We start from the raw sequence: 14034 nt of genomic DNA, 5'->3' as shown, positions 1-14034 counted from the left end.
TTTTTTACTCCTACTGTATCCTGTACATTGTTTGAGGGAGGCCTACCTTCCTTCCTGTCTTCTGAGAGAATCCTAATTACCTCTCTCAAACTCTCCAACTCCTCCATCATACTCCTCAATGCCTCGCCACAACCACTGTTCCTACACTTGCACTACTTAGCCATTCTTTACGGAAAATGAAAATAAAAGGAAAAACTAAAATAACTTATTATGTGCAAAACAATTAAAGGAAAGAAATATAGTCTAGGATAGTATACAGAGATCACACGACAACAAGGTAATTAACATATTACTACACTAAAATACTACTTAGTAGTACTTTATTTTTATCCTACACCACGACAGGATAAAAACTGACGTTAATTACTGAATAGTGAAAGGAATGCACAAGAATTACACAATTCTAAACTGCAGATAAGCCTATCCTAATTACAACTACAGAATTCTAGTAAGAGAATTTCTACGGATTCCTCTACTATACTACACAAATATTTTACAAGAATAGAATAAGCACACTAATTTATACCAAGATATTACTCGTATATTACTGTACAGTACACTACTATAATTTTAAACTACTTTCAGACGTATCATAATTATAATAACGTATGCTACTACTAAGCACAAACAGAAATGAAAATTGCAAGTTTGAAATTTGCAAGAACTGCTCAAAAATTACTAACAAAGCTAAATGATGATGATGATGATGATGATGATGATGATGATGATGATGTTTGTTGTTTAAAGGGGCCTAACATGTAAGTCATCGGCCCGAAAGCTAAAGGCTTAGCAACACACTAAAGATACACACACAAAGATACGCACGTATATAACAGGGAACATACGGTACTATCAAAATATACCGTATCTACACTACTATTCTCAACTGAAATGTGGTTATATGATTTTTACCACTGGTGGATTTATTATTATTTTCCCTACTACGCGGGATTGAGAATAAAAGTGTCCTTAAATGCTGAAAAATAAGAGGTTGTATACAATAATTTCTGTCAAAACTACGTCGGGGGCTTGAACTGTAATATTATCGGGATATAGGAACTTGATTATTAACTTCAACTCGAAAAGCGACCGGAATTGATAAGATTTCTGGGGACATACTAAAGACAACGGGTTGGGACATAGTACCGTATCTGAAGTACTTATTTGATTATTGTTTGGTCGAAGGAGCTATACCAAATGAATGGAGAGTTGCTATAGTAGCCCCTGTGTATAAAGGGAAGTGTGATAAACATAAAGCTGAAAATTACAGGCCAGTGAGTTTGACATGCGTTGTATGTAAGCTTTGGGAAGGCATTATGATTATATTCGACATGCTGGCGAAATTAATAACTGGTTCGATAGAAGACAGTTCGATTTTAGGAAAGGTTATTCAACTGAAGCTCAACTTGTAGGATTCCAGCAAGATATAGCAGATATCTTGGATTCAGGAGGTCAAATGGACTGTATCGCGATTGACCTGTCTAAAGCATTTGATAGGGTGGATCATGGGAGGCTACTGGCAAAAATGAGTGCAATTGGACTAGACAAAAGAGTAACTGAATGGGTTGCTATACTTCTAGAAAATAGATCTCAGAGAATTAGAGTAGGCGAAGCTTTATCTGACCCTGTAATAATTAAGAGGGGAATTCCTCAAGGCAGTATTATCGGACCTTTGTGTTTTCTTATATATAAAAATGATAGGAGTAAACAAGTGGAATCAGAGGTAAGGCTTTTTTGCGGATGATGTTATTCTGTATAGAGTAATAAATAAGTTACAAGATTGTGAGCAACTGCAACGTGACCTCGATAATGTTGTGTTGATAAACGGGGTTAAAAGTCAGGTTGTGAGTTTCACAAATAGGAAACGTTCTCTCAGTTTGAATTACCGCGTTGATGGGGTGAAAGTTCCTTTTGGGGATCATTGTAAGTATCTAGGTTTTAATATAAGGACAGATCTTCATTGGGGTAATCACATTGGGGATTGTAAATAAAGGGTACAGATTTCTGCACATTGTTATGAGGGTGCTTAGGGGTTGTAGTAAGGATGTAAAGGTGAGGGCATATAAATCTCTCGTAAGACCCCAACTAGAGTATGGTTCCAGTGTATGGGACCCTCACCAGTATTACCTGATTCAAGAACTGGAGAAAATCCAAAGAAAAGTAGCTCGATTTTTTCTGGGTGATTTCCGACAAAAGAGTAGCGTTACAAAAATGTTGCAATGTTTGGGCTGGGAAGAATTGTGAGAAAGAAGACGAACTGCTCGACTAAGTGGCATGTTCCGAGCTGTCAGCGGAGATGGCGTGGAATGACATTAGTAGACGAATAAGTTTGAGTGGCGTCTTTAACAGTAGGAAAGATCACAATATGAAGATAAAGTTGGAATTCAAGAGGACAAACTGGTGAAAATATTCCTGTATAGGAAGGGGAGTTAGGGATTAGAATAACTTACCAAGGGAGATGTTCAATAAATTTCCAATTTCTTTGAAATCATTTAAGAAAAGGCTAGGAAAACAACAGATAGGGAATCTGCCACCTGGGCGACTGCCCTAAATGCAGATAAGTATTGATTGATTTATTGATTGATTGATTGATTGATTGATTGATTGATTGATTGATTGATTGATTGATTGATTGATTGATTGATTGATTGATTGATTGATTGATTGATTGATTGATTGATTGATTGATTGATTGATTGATTGATTGATTGATTGATTGATGAATAAACGACGGTGCAAAGTGCAAAGTATGCCAGGAACTTAGACTACAAATTATCGGAATAAAGTAATCAGCTGGCTTTAGCATTTGTTTACACAATTACCACGTGCATGTACTCTTTGATCTCGTCGGAATGCAGCAACAATCGTCAACAATCCAAAGACTGTCGAGTACCGTAATCATCCCGTGAAATACCGTGTATTCTCTTTATCTTCTTTTTAAATCGAAGTTAACAGGCATATCGTGTTATTTTAATTTAATAAATTATTACCTTCGTGTTAGTTTGGACGGATACCTATACGGAAAAGTTCCATCTCCTTATGATAATCTGCCTTTGTAACTATTATACCAACGGACCTGCAGATATTTAGACATTTTTTTAAAAAATTTAATATTATTACCTAAAGTATTTTCTAAACCTAAATTCGAAACATGGTACAGCTAGCTAGCCTACTTAACCTATAAACCGTAATCTACTGAACACCAACTGAACTACTTGTTATAAAATTCAAATAAATATCTCTACTCCCAATTTCTACCTACAAGCACTAAACACCAGTATATAAATAGCACTAAATGGATCACACACGCAAAAAATTAAACAATTTCAATAGGTTTTGACTAATTTATCACTACAATATTATAAGAGCACTCTCAACAGCCGACCATTCACAAGCGCATCCAACAATGGAACTTCAATGCATGTAATACATATTGACAGGGAACATTTTTTGGATAATTAGGGCTGTTGAAAGACAGACCTTTATTTTACGTATATTTCATGCTTGTTCTATAAATTTATCACATCATAATATACGTAAATAGTTATAATTAAGTTAGGCGTACTAAGACCACATAGTTTAGGTTAGGTTATGAATGTTATCTCCACTTCTTAAGATGTGCAAATTCATGGGACATAGAACTCTCGTGAAATTTCTTCAATTAATATTACAGTATAGCACTTGTTTTCTGGAAATGCAATGTATTGTGAGTTTACACACAGTGTGTGAAAGTACAATACGCGATTGCCACAGTGCTAAGTAGTAGTTACGTGCCATGATGCAAATCCAAATAGGATCAGTAATTTAATTTCTTGCAGGTGAGTGAAGAGAACGTTCATAGAAGAAGAAAACTACAAGAGGAAATGTAACTATCGCAGAGAAAACAGGAGTATATAGCACTCATTTTCCGTAAGACGGCATTAGAACAACCCGTGCTGATGATGAATACTGCGTTTGACCTTTCTGATTAGTATATACAAAATAGTGGCTCTGTTATTCGTACATGCTTTAATTTCTTATCAAATCTCGTATATTTACATTAACGATTGAAAAACTGAAATAAAACGTACATTACGGGTAAAAAACATGATTTGTCAATGATAATTCCTTAGTCAAAACCATACTTCTTTACATTGAGACAAGAATATTTTATGTTAACGTGCCATCATCGGCAAACGGATGTACCAGTTGTATTCATACACATTGACAGTATGATGCGCACCGTTTGTTTGCGATGCACGAAAAAGTCTCAGTGACGGCATACGACTGTTTAAGGGCCTTAGTCTCCTTCCTAGTGTATCTGTGGTGGACATGGGTACGAGTACAGAGTTAAGTACGGAGCTTAAGAACACTATACTTAAACTGGCACTTAAAAGATTTTTCTTACAAAAGATTGGACAGCTGGTCAATTGAACACATTCTACGGTGCAATATGTGGTTGATAAATTTAAATACAAAGGCACTATTAAGAACACGCCAAGGAAACCCAGGAGAAAGCGTTAAACTGAAAGGGAAGAACGGTTTGTTGTTCGGCTGATAAAGTCAGATTTCAAATTAAGTGCACCAGTTTGAGGTAACTCACGGAGGAACGAACAGGAAATATGATCAGCAACTCCGCCATCCGTCGGAACCTGTATCGGCATGGATACTATGGAAGAATCGCTCGGAAAAGGCCATATAAGTAGAAAAAACAGACGGCTTAGACTGACATTCGCTAAGGAGCATATAAATAAGGAGAACGAATTCTGGAATTATGTTATCTGGTCTGATGAGACAAAAATAAACCTTTTCGGGTCAGATGGCATCTGCAGAATAAGGAGAAAAATTGGTACGGACAATGATGTGGCAAATACACTCCCAACTGTAAAATATGGTGGTGGGTCTGTAATTCTTTGGGGCTGTATGTCAGCCAGGGATGTGGGTAAGATACATTTCATTGACGGAATAATAAACAAGGAGGGCTATAATGCAATCCTGAGAGCAAACGTGAAGTAGAGTGCCGAAGAAATGGGGATGGGGATGCCACCTGTTTATATGTTCCAGAGTGATAATGACCCAAAACACACTGCTGACATTAATAAGACATGGTTGATCTGGAACATTCCTAAGCAGCTTAGAACGCCTCCCCAGTCGCCGGATTTAAATCCCATCGAACATTTTTGGGCTACGTTGAAGAGGAATATTCGTAGGCAATGTGTACATACGAAGGAGAAACTTAAAAGTATGATTCATCAGGAATGGCAGAAAATCAGCCCAGACATGTGCAAGAAATTAGTGTATTCTATGCGGCGACGATGTCAGGCAGTTATAAAGGCTATGGGACATTCCACTAGATACTAACATGTTCCAGGAACCCTTCATTGTTTGTTTACTTCAAATGTTCCATTTGCTTGTACGAATAGGAAAGATACAAGATTATGGGCTTGCTTTTCTTGATTAGAAGCTGTATGTTTTGTTAACAAGATTGCAAGCAGATATAGTAGACATATGTTTTCTGAAGGCTTTGTCGAATATATATACAGTGAATAAAATCCTTTCCAGTTTATTATTTTCTGGCAGTCCGTTGAGGTACTTAAAGGAAACAGCCCATACGAATAGGATAGGAACATACTGTAGATTCATAGTGGGGCTAGTGTGTTTTATTGCCGACAAAGAAGAGCCTAGAAGTGATGAAAAGTCATTAGCCTAGAGTGCCTACATTTGTAATGTCCCTTGTATTAGGTAATATTGACAATGCGTTGTTTTTTTCTGATGTTAACGCGAATTAAAAGCAAAACCCAGTCTAAAAAGTAGAAGTAAATGCAGTTAATACCTAAAACGCAATCTTCTATTAAGTAACTTACTCCTCAAAACTAAACTATTGCTACTCAAAATACAAGTAATTATTGGTTTTACGTCCCACTAACTACTTTTGGCTGTTTTCGGAGAAGCCGAAATGCCCGAATTTGGTTCTACAGGAGTTATTTTACGTACCAGTATATCCACCGACATGAGGCTGCTTATGTGACCACCTTCAAATACCACCGGACTGAGCCAGGATCGAACCTGCCAAGTTAGGGTCAGAAGGCCAGCGTCTCAACCGTCTGAGCCACTCAGGCTGGCCTAATGCTCTTAGGCAACATTTGATATCCGAAGCAGAGCAACTTCATCCTTCAGCAACTGTCCGTGAATGTGGAAAGAAACTAACAGATATTTGTGGTCAGTCTATTAACATTCGGTGAATGTATTCTTCAACAACTACAGAAAAGTATCATAAATATATTTGTGTGGAAAAAATGACTCAAAAATATATTTAAAGGATAGTGTTAGAAAACTGCCCTATTTATGAGTATATAAATGTATGGAGGAACTAATGACTTATGTTATTAGGCTATTATAATTTTTCTTGTGCCTCCATTGTCTCCATTATTGTTACTAAAATACATTTAGGTATTGAAGCAATGCAACGCAGTTAATTCCTCACCAACTGTCAGTGAATGGAGGAAGAAGCTAACAGATCTCGTTGGTTTTGTCAATCAATCAATCAATCAATCAATCAATCAATCAATCAATCAATCAATCAATCAATCAATCAATCAATCAATCAATCAATCAATCAATCAATCAATCAATCTATCTATCTATCTATCTATCTATCTATCTATCTATCTATCTATCTATCTATCAACATTGGTCGTCATGTAGGGCAGACGTCCAGGTGGCAGATGTTCTATCCGTTGTTTCCTAGCCTCTTTGTAAATTATTCCATTCCTTAACTCCCTTCCTCTAAATGAATATTTGCCCCAATTTGTTCTCTTGAATTCCAACTTTATCTCCATATTGTGATCTTTCCTTCTTCTTCTTCTTATTCTTCTTTATCTGTTTACCCTCCAGGGTCGGTTTTTCCCTCGGACTCAGCGAGAGATCTCACCTCTACCGCCTCAAGGGTAGTGTCCTGGAGCTTCAGACTCTCGGTCGGGCCCCCTCTAGGGACACCATGACTTTGACATCGGTGTGGGAGCTTGTGTGCTTGTTGATCCCGAGGGCTGTGCCAGCTCAGGGTTACCCATGCTGGATTGGCTTCGGTGTAGGGCCAGACTAACAAGGTGTCCCCCGAGTTGCTTGAGAGGTGTCTGTGCTCTTTATTCTTCATCACTATTTCTACCCTTCTATTCTCACCTTCTTCCTTTTCCTGTCTGGCCACCCTCTCTACCTCGGGTAGATTAGGTTAGTACGGAGGTTTTATCCTCCCCCAATCACAAGTTTCGGGTCGTGGCGAGGTGATGCATGGCTACTGGGAGAGTAGTTCCTAGCGACCCCCTCCAGATACCGGGCGCCCTCTAGAGTATATAGCCTTGCCTTTAGTACATCTCCTTGGCTCTGCCGAAGGTCGACCTCATATTTCCGGAGTACTCGTGGAACCAAAAACGGAACCTCTCTCTTCTATTTCTTCTGATCCAAAGGGGGTCACCCTTCAAAAAACAGCGTCAAAAATTGGTAAGAAAAGAAAGCGGTACACTCCAGTTCCAGTGGATTATGTAAGTGACGAACATCTTCCTCGATTCCTGGTTGCTTCCAGGGTCGATGGTAAGAGTTTTCTTGATGAATGTCCTTTCATGATCAACGATTCCATCGAAGAAACTGTTGCTGGTATAGTCGACGAGATGCGCAAACTCCGCGATGGATCCGTACTTATAAAGACATCTAAGGCTGAACAGTCCAGACGGCTACTTAAAGCCAGGTTATTCGGAAAGGTAGACGTGAAAATCGAGAAGCACCAAACCCTTAACTCCTGCAAGGGAGTTATATGCCACAGGGACTTGGTTAAGTCTTCTGAGGATACTATGATCCGGTGCCTAGCACATCGGGGTGTAACCGACGTGAAGAGGTTGAAGAGGCGTGTGGGTGATATGCTACTCGATACGGGTGATTTCATCCTTACCTTCGGCGCCGAGACCGTACCTGAACGGATAAAAGTGGCAATGTATCGTCTGACTGTTCGTCCATATATTCCAGCACCAATGAGATGCTACAACTGTCAAAAGTTTGGCCACACCTCATTGCGATGTACAGGTTCGACGACCTGCAAAATGTGTAGGAAGTGTGAGCATGCTAGGGTTGACTGCATACCACCACCTGTGTGCGTCAACTGCCCGGGTGTGCATGCTCCAATCTCCAAGGAGTGCCCCACATTCAAGCAGGAGAAGAAGACCCAGAAGATAAAAACGCTGGAAAAGCTATCTTATCCAGACGCCCAGAGGAAGTTCAAGACCATGGCTGCTCCGGAGTTCTCCATCTCCTTCGCTGAAAAGGTCGCAAACGTGCGAATCACTCCACAGAACAGCAGTATTGAAAACGCATCGATAAGTCAAAGCCAGCAACAAAAGATAATCGCTAAAGAAACTGGAGGTTTAACAGAACAAGGACCGAAAAGTGCGTTATTGCCGACGTTGCGTGGGAAGGCTGTTTCCCAGGAACACTCGGCTGGGAAGTCCTCCCCAATCAGGGCGGGGGGAAAGACTTTTTGCAGTTGCTCACAATCCTGTAACATTTATTACTCTATGCTTTCTTGCTTACACTGATGTGTAAAACAATCGTTATGCACTGACTGCTTTGACCACATTTTAAACCTTCTTCGTCTGGTTCCATCTCCTTACAGAAGGTTGGCGAACACCATGGAGTAAGTTTCTTTTCTCAATTTGTTTCACGTCACACTGACACTGACAGGTCTTAGGGCGATTATGGGATAGGAAAGATCTAGGAGTGGGAAGGAAGCAGCTGATATTAAAGTGGGAAACCATAAAAAAACCATCCTCAGTCTGCTGTAAGTGAGGTTCGAACACACTATCACCCGAATGCAAGCCCACAGCAGCGCAACCATAACCGCACAACCGGAGTAAGTTTATATTTAGTGTTTCCCGTTTCAGTGAGGACGTATTGTGGATGTTGAACCACTATAGGAGGTTCCGCATCCAGGATAATCGTCTCCGCACAAGTTCTTGTTTCCATTCTATCTTGCCATGTGTCAGTAAAGGAGAGCGCGGTCGCTAGGGTCACCAAGTGTTGAAGGATGGAATGAAGGAAAGACAGTCGAAAAACAGGGACATTACACAATTTTGGGGGACAGCTACATTTTTAGCTGTAATTTTAAGAAGATAGAAATGCTAACGTTTTCAAAATCATTGTGTTGCCAGTATCCCTCGTTTATGAACAAGAGTACCGTATTCTTTCTCAAGCAATAACATAGAAGAATAAATTTCTCCTTCTTCTTATTTATCTGTTTATCCTCTAGGGTCAGTTTTTCCCTCGGACTAAGGGTACGAACATACCGAAGATGTATCGCAGCTTGCGGTCGCGGTTTACATCGCGGTCGATGCCTAGATGTCACCTCCTAATAACACAAACACACAGTTTTAAATGGAACAGTTCATGTCAAAGATGTTCGCTTCCATTCACCATCGCGATTTACCAGGAGGTCTAGCGCGATGACAAGAAAGTTTGTGTTATCGCTGTAGAACGGGAGGCATCGATGTAGCTTGCTCCTGATTGGCTAGTCCGGATTGAGATCACGTGATATATCGCCCCGTTCTACTGTGCCGTTGATCCAGGTGTTCACAGAGCCCGCGTGGGTATTCGTGTATTAGTTATTGTACTTCACAATATCAATTTTTGATTCCACATTGTTGTATGTGTATTGGAACGTCTCAAGGGGCAGCTTTTTCATCTCCTGGATCTTCTTCTCCTGCTTGGAAGTGGGGCACCCCTTGGAGATTGGAGCATGCACACCCGGGCAGTTGACGCACACAGGTGGTGGTGTGTAGTCAACCCTAGCATGCTCGCACTTCCTACACATTTTGCAGGTCGTCAAACCTGTCCACCGCAATGAGGTGTGGCCAAACTTTTGACAGTTGTAGCACCTCATTGGTGCCGGAATATATGGACGAACAAGTATGAATGGATTCTGTCCGGGTGGTGTCTCAGTTCTTCAGATAAGTTGTGATATTCCCCCAGCGCCTGTCTTCTTTGATTCATAGGATGAGCATTCCACTGGCGGGCTGACTGATTTGAAAGTAGCCACCATCGTGTGCTTGTGCACAATGAATCATTATCTCCACTGTCACTTGAATACATACTCTATACTTGTAAAAGCTCAGCAATAGAGGATAAATTATCTTTAACTTGAACGCGGAGATCTAAACATACGTCCACTCACTGTAAACAGATCTCAGAACACTGACAGGTAAACCTTCCCGGTATGTTCAACCTCCATCGACCGCGAAGTAAACCGCGACCGCGACGTAAACCGCGACCGCGAGCTGCGATGCATCTTCGGTATGTTTGTACCCTAAGCGAGGGATCCACCTCTACCGCCTTGTAGCTTTGTAGCGTGTGAAGATATACTTCAGTTCAGCCTCATGAATATTCAAAATTTCAGAGCGAATTGCATTATTTTAGTACTTCTATGATGCCGGGGTTACTTCTATACTAAATGTCTGCATTACCCGTTTACGATCTCTCAAACGAAGATAGTTGTGTAGTTAAGTCCAGCTCCTCTAGTCCTGTCCGACCACTTGGCGAATGCACTACATTCTATCCGATTAGTTCACATTCGCAGTCACTATGACATTCGTTGCGAACATGGTACGGGAGTCCAAAGGCAGGGTGAAAGCAAAACCTGAGAGTAAGCAATATGGATTACTAAATAAGAAAAGGATGATGATCGAAGTGTGGGAATACTTCTTACTAATAACAACTGCGAATGGTCAATATGCTGGATATATGCCATTTGACTGTTGTGCTTCCTTATTGATGTTTTCATCTACTACCTCACACATGAAAGCACACGTGTGTAATGTGCGGCCGAATACAGCGCGTCAATCAAATACAATGCCGCATAATATCGAACAAAACATAGCAAAGAAGTGCGTGGAAATGTATGCAACAGATCTCCGTCCCTTTACGATTGTTTCAGGAATAGGTTTCGAGCTCTATGTCAATAACGAGTTAATGTTGGCGCAGACTATGGACCAATAAACGTTGCCGACATTCTTTCTACAACAATGTATTTATTAGAAGATCGCCTTTCCGATGACGATCCTCTTGCATAGTGGAAAAATAACAGCACAGAATATTCAAGACCTGCTCTGCTAGGAAAGTAAATAAGTTTATTCCAGCCTCCAATGCGGAAAGTGAAAGAAATTTCAGTTCAGCTATTTTATTAGTGAAAAAATGAGCTCGCTTAACCAAGATATAGTAAATGATGCTCTCTTGATTCCTTCTGGAGTAAAATAGATAACAGAATAATGGTGAATCTTACCGAGCTCGATAGCTGCAGTCGCTTAAATGCGGCCAGTATTCAGTATTCGGGAGATAGTGGGTTCGAACCCCACTGTCGGCAGCCCTGAAGATGGTTTTCCGTGGTTTCCCATTTTCACACCAGGCAAATGCTGGGGATGTACCTTAATTAAGGCCACGGCCGATTCCTTCCCACTTCTAGCCTTCTCCCGTCCCATCGTCACCATAAGACCTATCGGTGTCGGTGCGATGTAAAGCAAATTGTAAAAAAAAAATGGTGAATGTTTGTGACGATATGAAAGACAATACAAGTTAATGCTCCGTGTCTACTAATGTGACAAGTTGATCTCACAATGTTTATAGTATTTTGTAATTGCATTGCTTCAATGCATACTTCGTTCAAGTATTTGCATTGTGTCCAACATCTTATAGTCAGCCTCTCTCCTCTCCTCATTCATTTTAAGTTTGTTTGTTGTAAAGTCGCTTATTCTGCTTTATTATAAATGAGGTAGGTAAGGGTTATTCTGCCCGAAGGCAGGTCCGAACCTCCGCAGAGGTGTTCCTGAGCCGGAATTTACGTGCGGTAGGGTGGCCAGTTCCTTTCCGCTTCTCCATTCCCTTACCCCCCCACCAACAACGCGTGGCAACCCATCCAACTCTTGACCACGCCCAATGTTGCTTTACTTCGGAGATCTCACGGGATCCGGTGTTTCAACACGGCTACGGCCGTTGGCTTATTATAAATGAAACACAGTATAAATCTTACCTTTTACTTAACGAATATTCACGAAAGATTACTCTCAAAATTGTCCGGCTCCATGGCTAAATGGTTAGCGTGCTGGCCTTTGGTCACAGGGGTCCCGGGTTCGATTCCCGGCAGGGTCGGGAATTTTAACCATAATTGGTTAATTTCGCTGGCACGGAGGCTGGGTGTATGTGTCGTCTTCATCATCAATTCATCCTCGTCACGACGCGCAGGTCGCCTACGGGTGTCAAGTGAAAAGACCTGCATCTGGCGAGCCAAACTTGTCCTCGGATACTCCCGGCTCTAATAGCATAGGTGTCTCCGTTACATCGTTAGCAGCTTCATGTTTAAGCTGCTGTGCTTTTCGGAAAAATAAGTTATATTGTCCAACATACCAGCATCGATAAACAATTTCAAAACATCGGATGTTTTTACAAGCTTAGCATGGCCTTTTGGACCGGATCTAATGAACACAATCTTACGCTTCGGTGTTTTAGCTTTTATATGATCTTGGATGGCTATCGATGACCGTTCTTTCCTTTCATTTAACGTGCACCTGGTATATACATTATATACAGTCCTATTCCCCGTAGTCCTCAATCACAGTGTCTCCTTCGTCATCGGAAGTGCGTGATATTCCATCTACCTTTTACGTTTGTAGGATGCCGAGAAAATCCTCATTAATTCATGTCTATTTTCATTGTTATATTTTTATACAGTTCGTTTCACATCGAATTCCATTTAATATTATCCTTAATATCTCGAAACTTTTCTTCAACATTTACACGGGGTTTGATGTTAAAAATGTAAACCCATGAAAACTATACGAGGTGCCTAGTATCAAACATGGACAAAAGCCATTTTGTTCATTTTTCAGTAGAGCCACATTTTTGTTTCTCTATGTTAACCTCCTGATACGAGTGTGAAACTTTTAGTGTGCCATATTGCCAGCCCTATGAACAAGAAAACCATTGTCGACACTTGAGAATTTCATTCTAAGGTAATGTAAAACACGTTCAAATATGACGGTGTCCATTTTTGAAACTAAGATTGACTTTTGTCCGATTTTGATACAAACATCCATGTAACTGTCCACATTTGAAACAAACTATCCCAATATTTTGAAACAAAGTTGCGGGATGGCATGCTAGTAAACTTCTATTTTAAAAGAAATCTAATGAAAATATGAAAGAAATAAGTTTAATCTTATACTTTGTTAACAACTAACATGATATTCATCTGAATTTATTGTGGTCGTCTTCTTCAGATCTTTCTCAATGAGTCCAAAAGTCCTATCTGACGGCAAATATGAGTTTCCAATAATTGGAAATATCAGTTCTCATTTCTTTGCCTCATTCTCCAGCCACTTATAAACAGACACATTGTCAGGGCGCAGCTTGCTTTGAGATGTGCCTGTTACAACGGACAGTTTGTAACAGTAAAGTTGTCTGGAATAATAAGCTGACTGATCAGTTAATTTTGGCAAAGCAAGGTTCTTTTGGCAATCATAGGACATTAAAAGACAGCCCTCTTCATTTTTCTTCAGTTGTCGATACAAATTCTCTGCTTGTTTTTTGTGGATAGTTCTCTTCAAAATTAAGGTTGTTCTTTCTCTTCATACTTTTCAAACTTAATACTTTGCTCTAGTTCCAAGCATGTAGTGCACTCATCTGTGCCTGGAGAAGCAAACCCGAAATTTAAGCTGGTATTAAAAATGTGCCTAAAGTAAGCTCCCTTTACTTGCAATTCCACTTATGGTGGACACTCCGAAACATTGCCTTCCATATTAAACGAAAATATTTTCCCAAATACTTATGTTATAAGTAAAACACTGAAAAAATATGAGCAGTAAACTTCCAAGCACTCACCGACAAGAGAATGTAAACAAATGGTCGCCATGCCAGTTTGATGTCACTTGTAGCAATCTGGCTGAAACGGTCATCTCCGTTTTTGATAGAAACTTTGTTTGGAGGTGTCCGGTTATGAAAGAAACTGCATATTCCTTTGTTAAAAAT

This window comes from Anabrus simplex, chromosome 1 (assembly GCF_040414725.1).
Source record: "Anabrus simplex isolate iqAnaSimp1 chromosome 1, ASM4041472v1, whole genome shotgun sequence".
Taxonomy (NCBI): domain Eukaryota; kingdom Metazoa; phylum Arthropoda; class Insecta; order Orthoptera; family Tettigoniidae; genus Anabrus; species Anabrus simplex.
Note: the sequence above shows the minus strand (reverse complement) of the source record.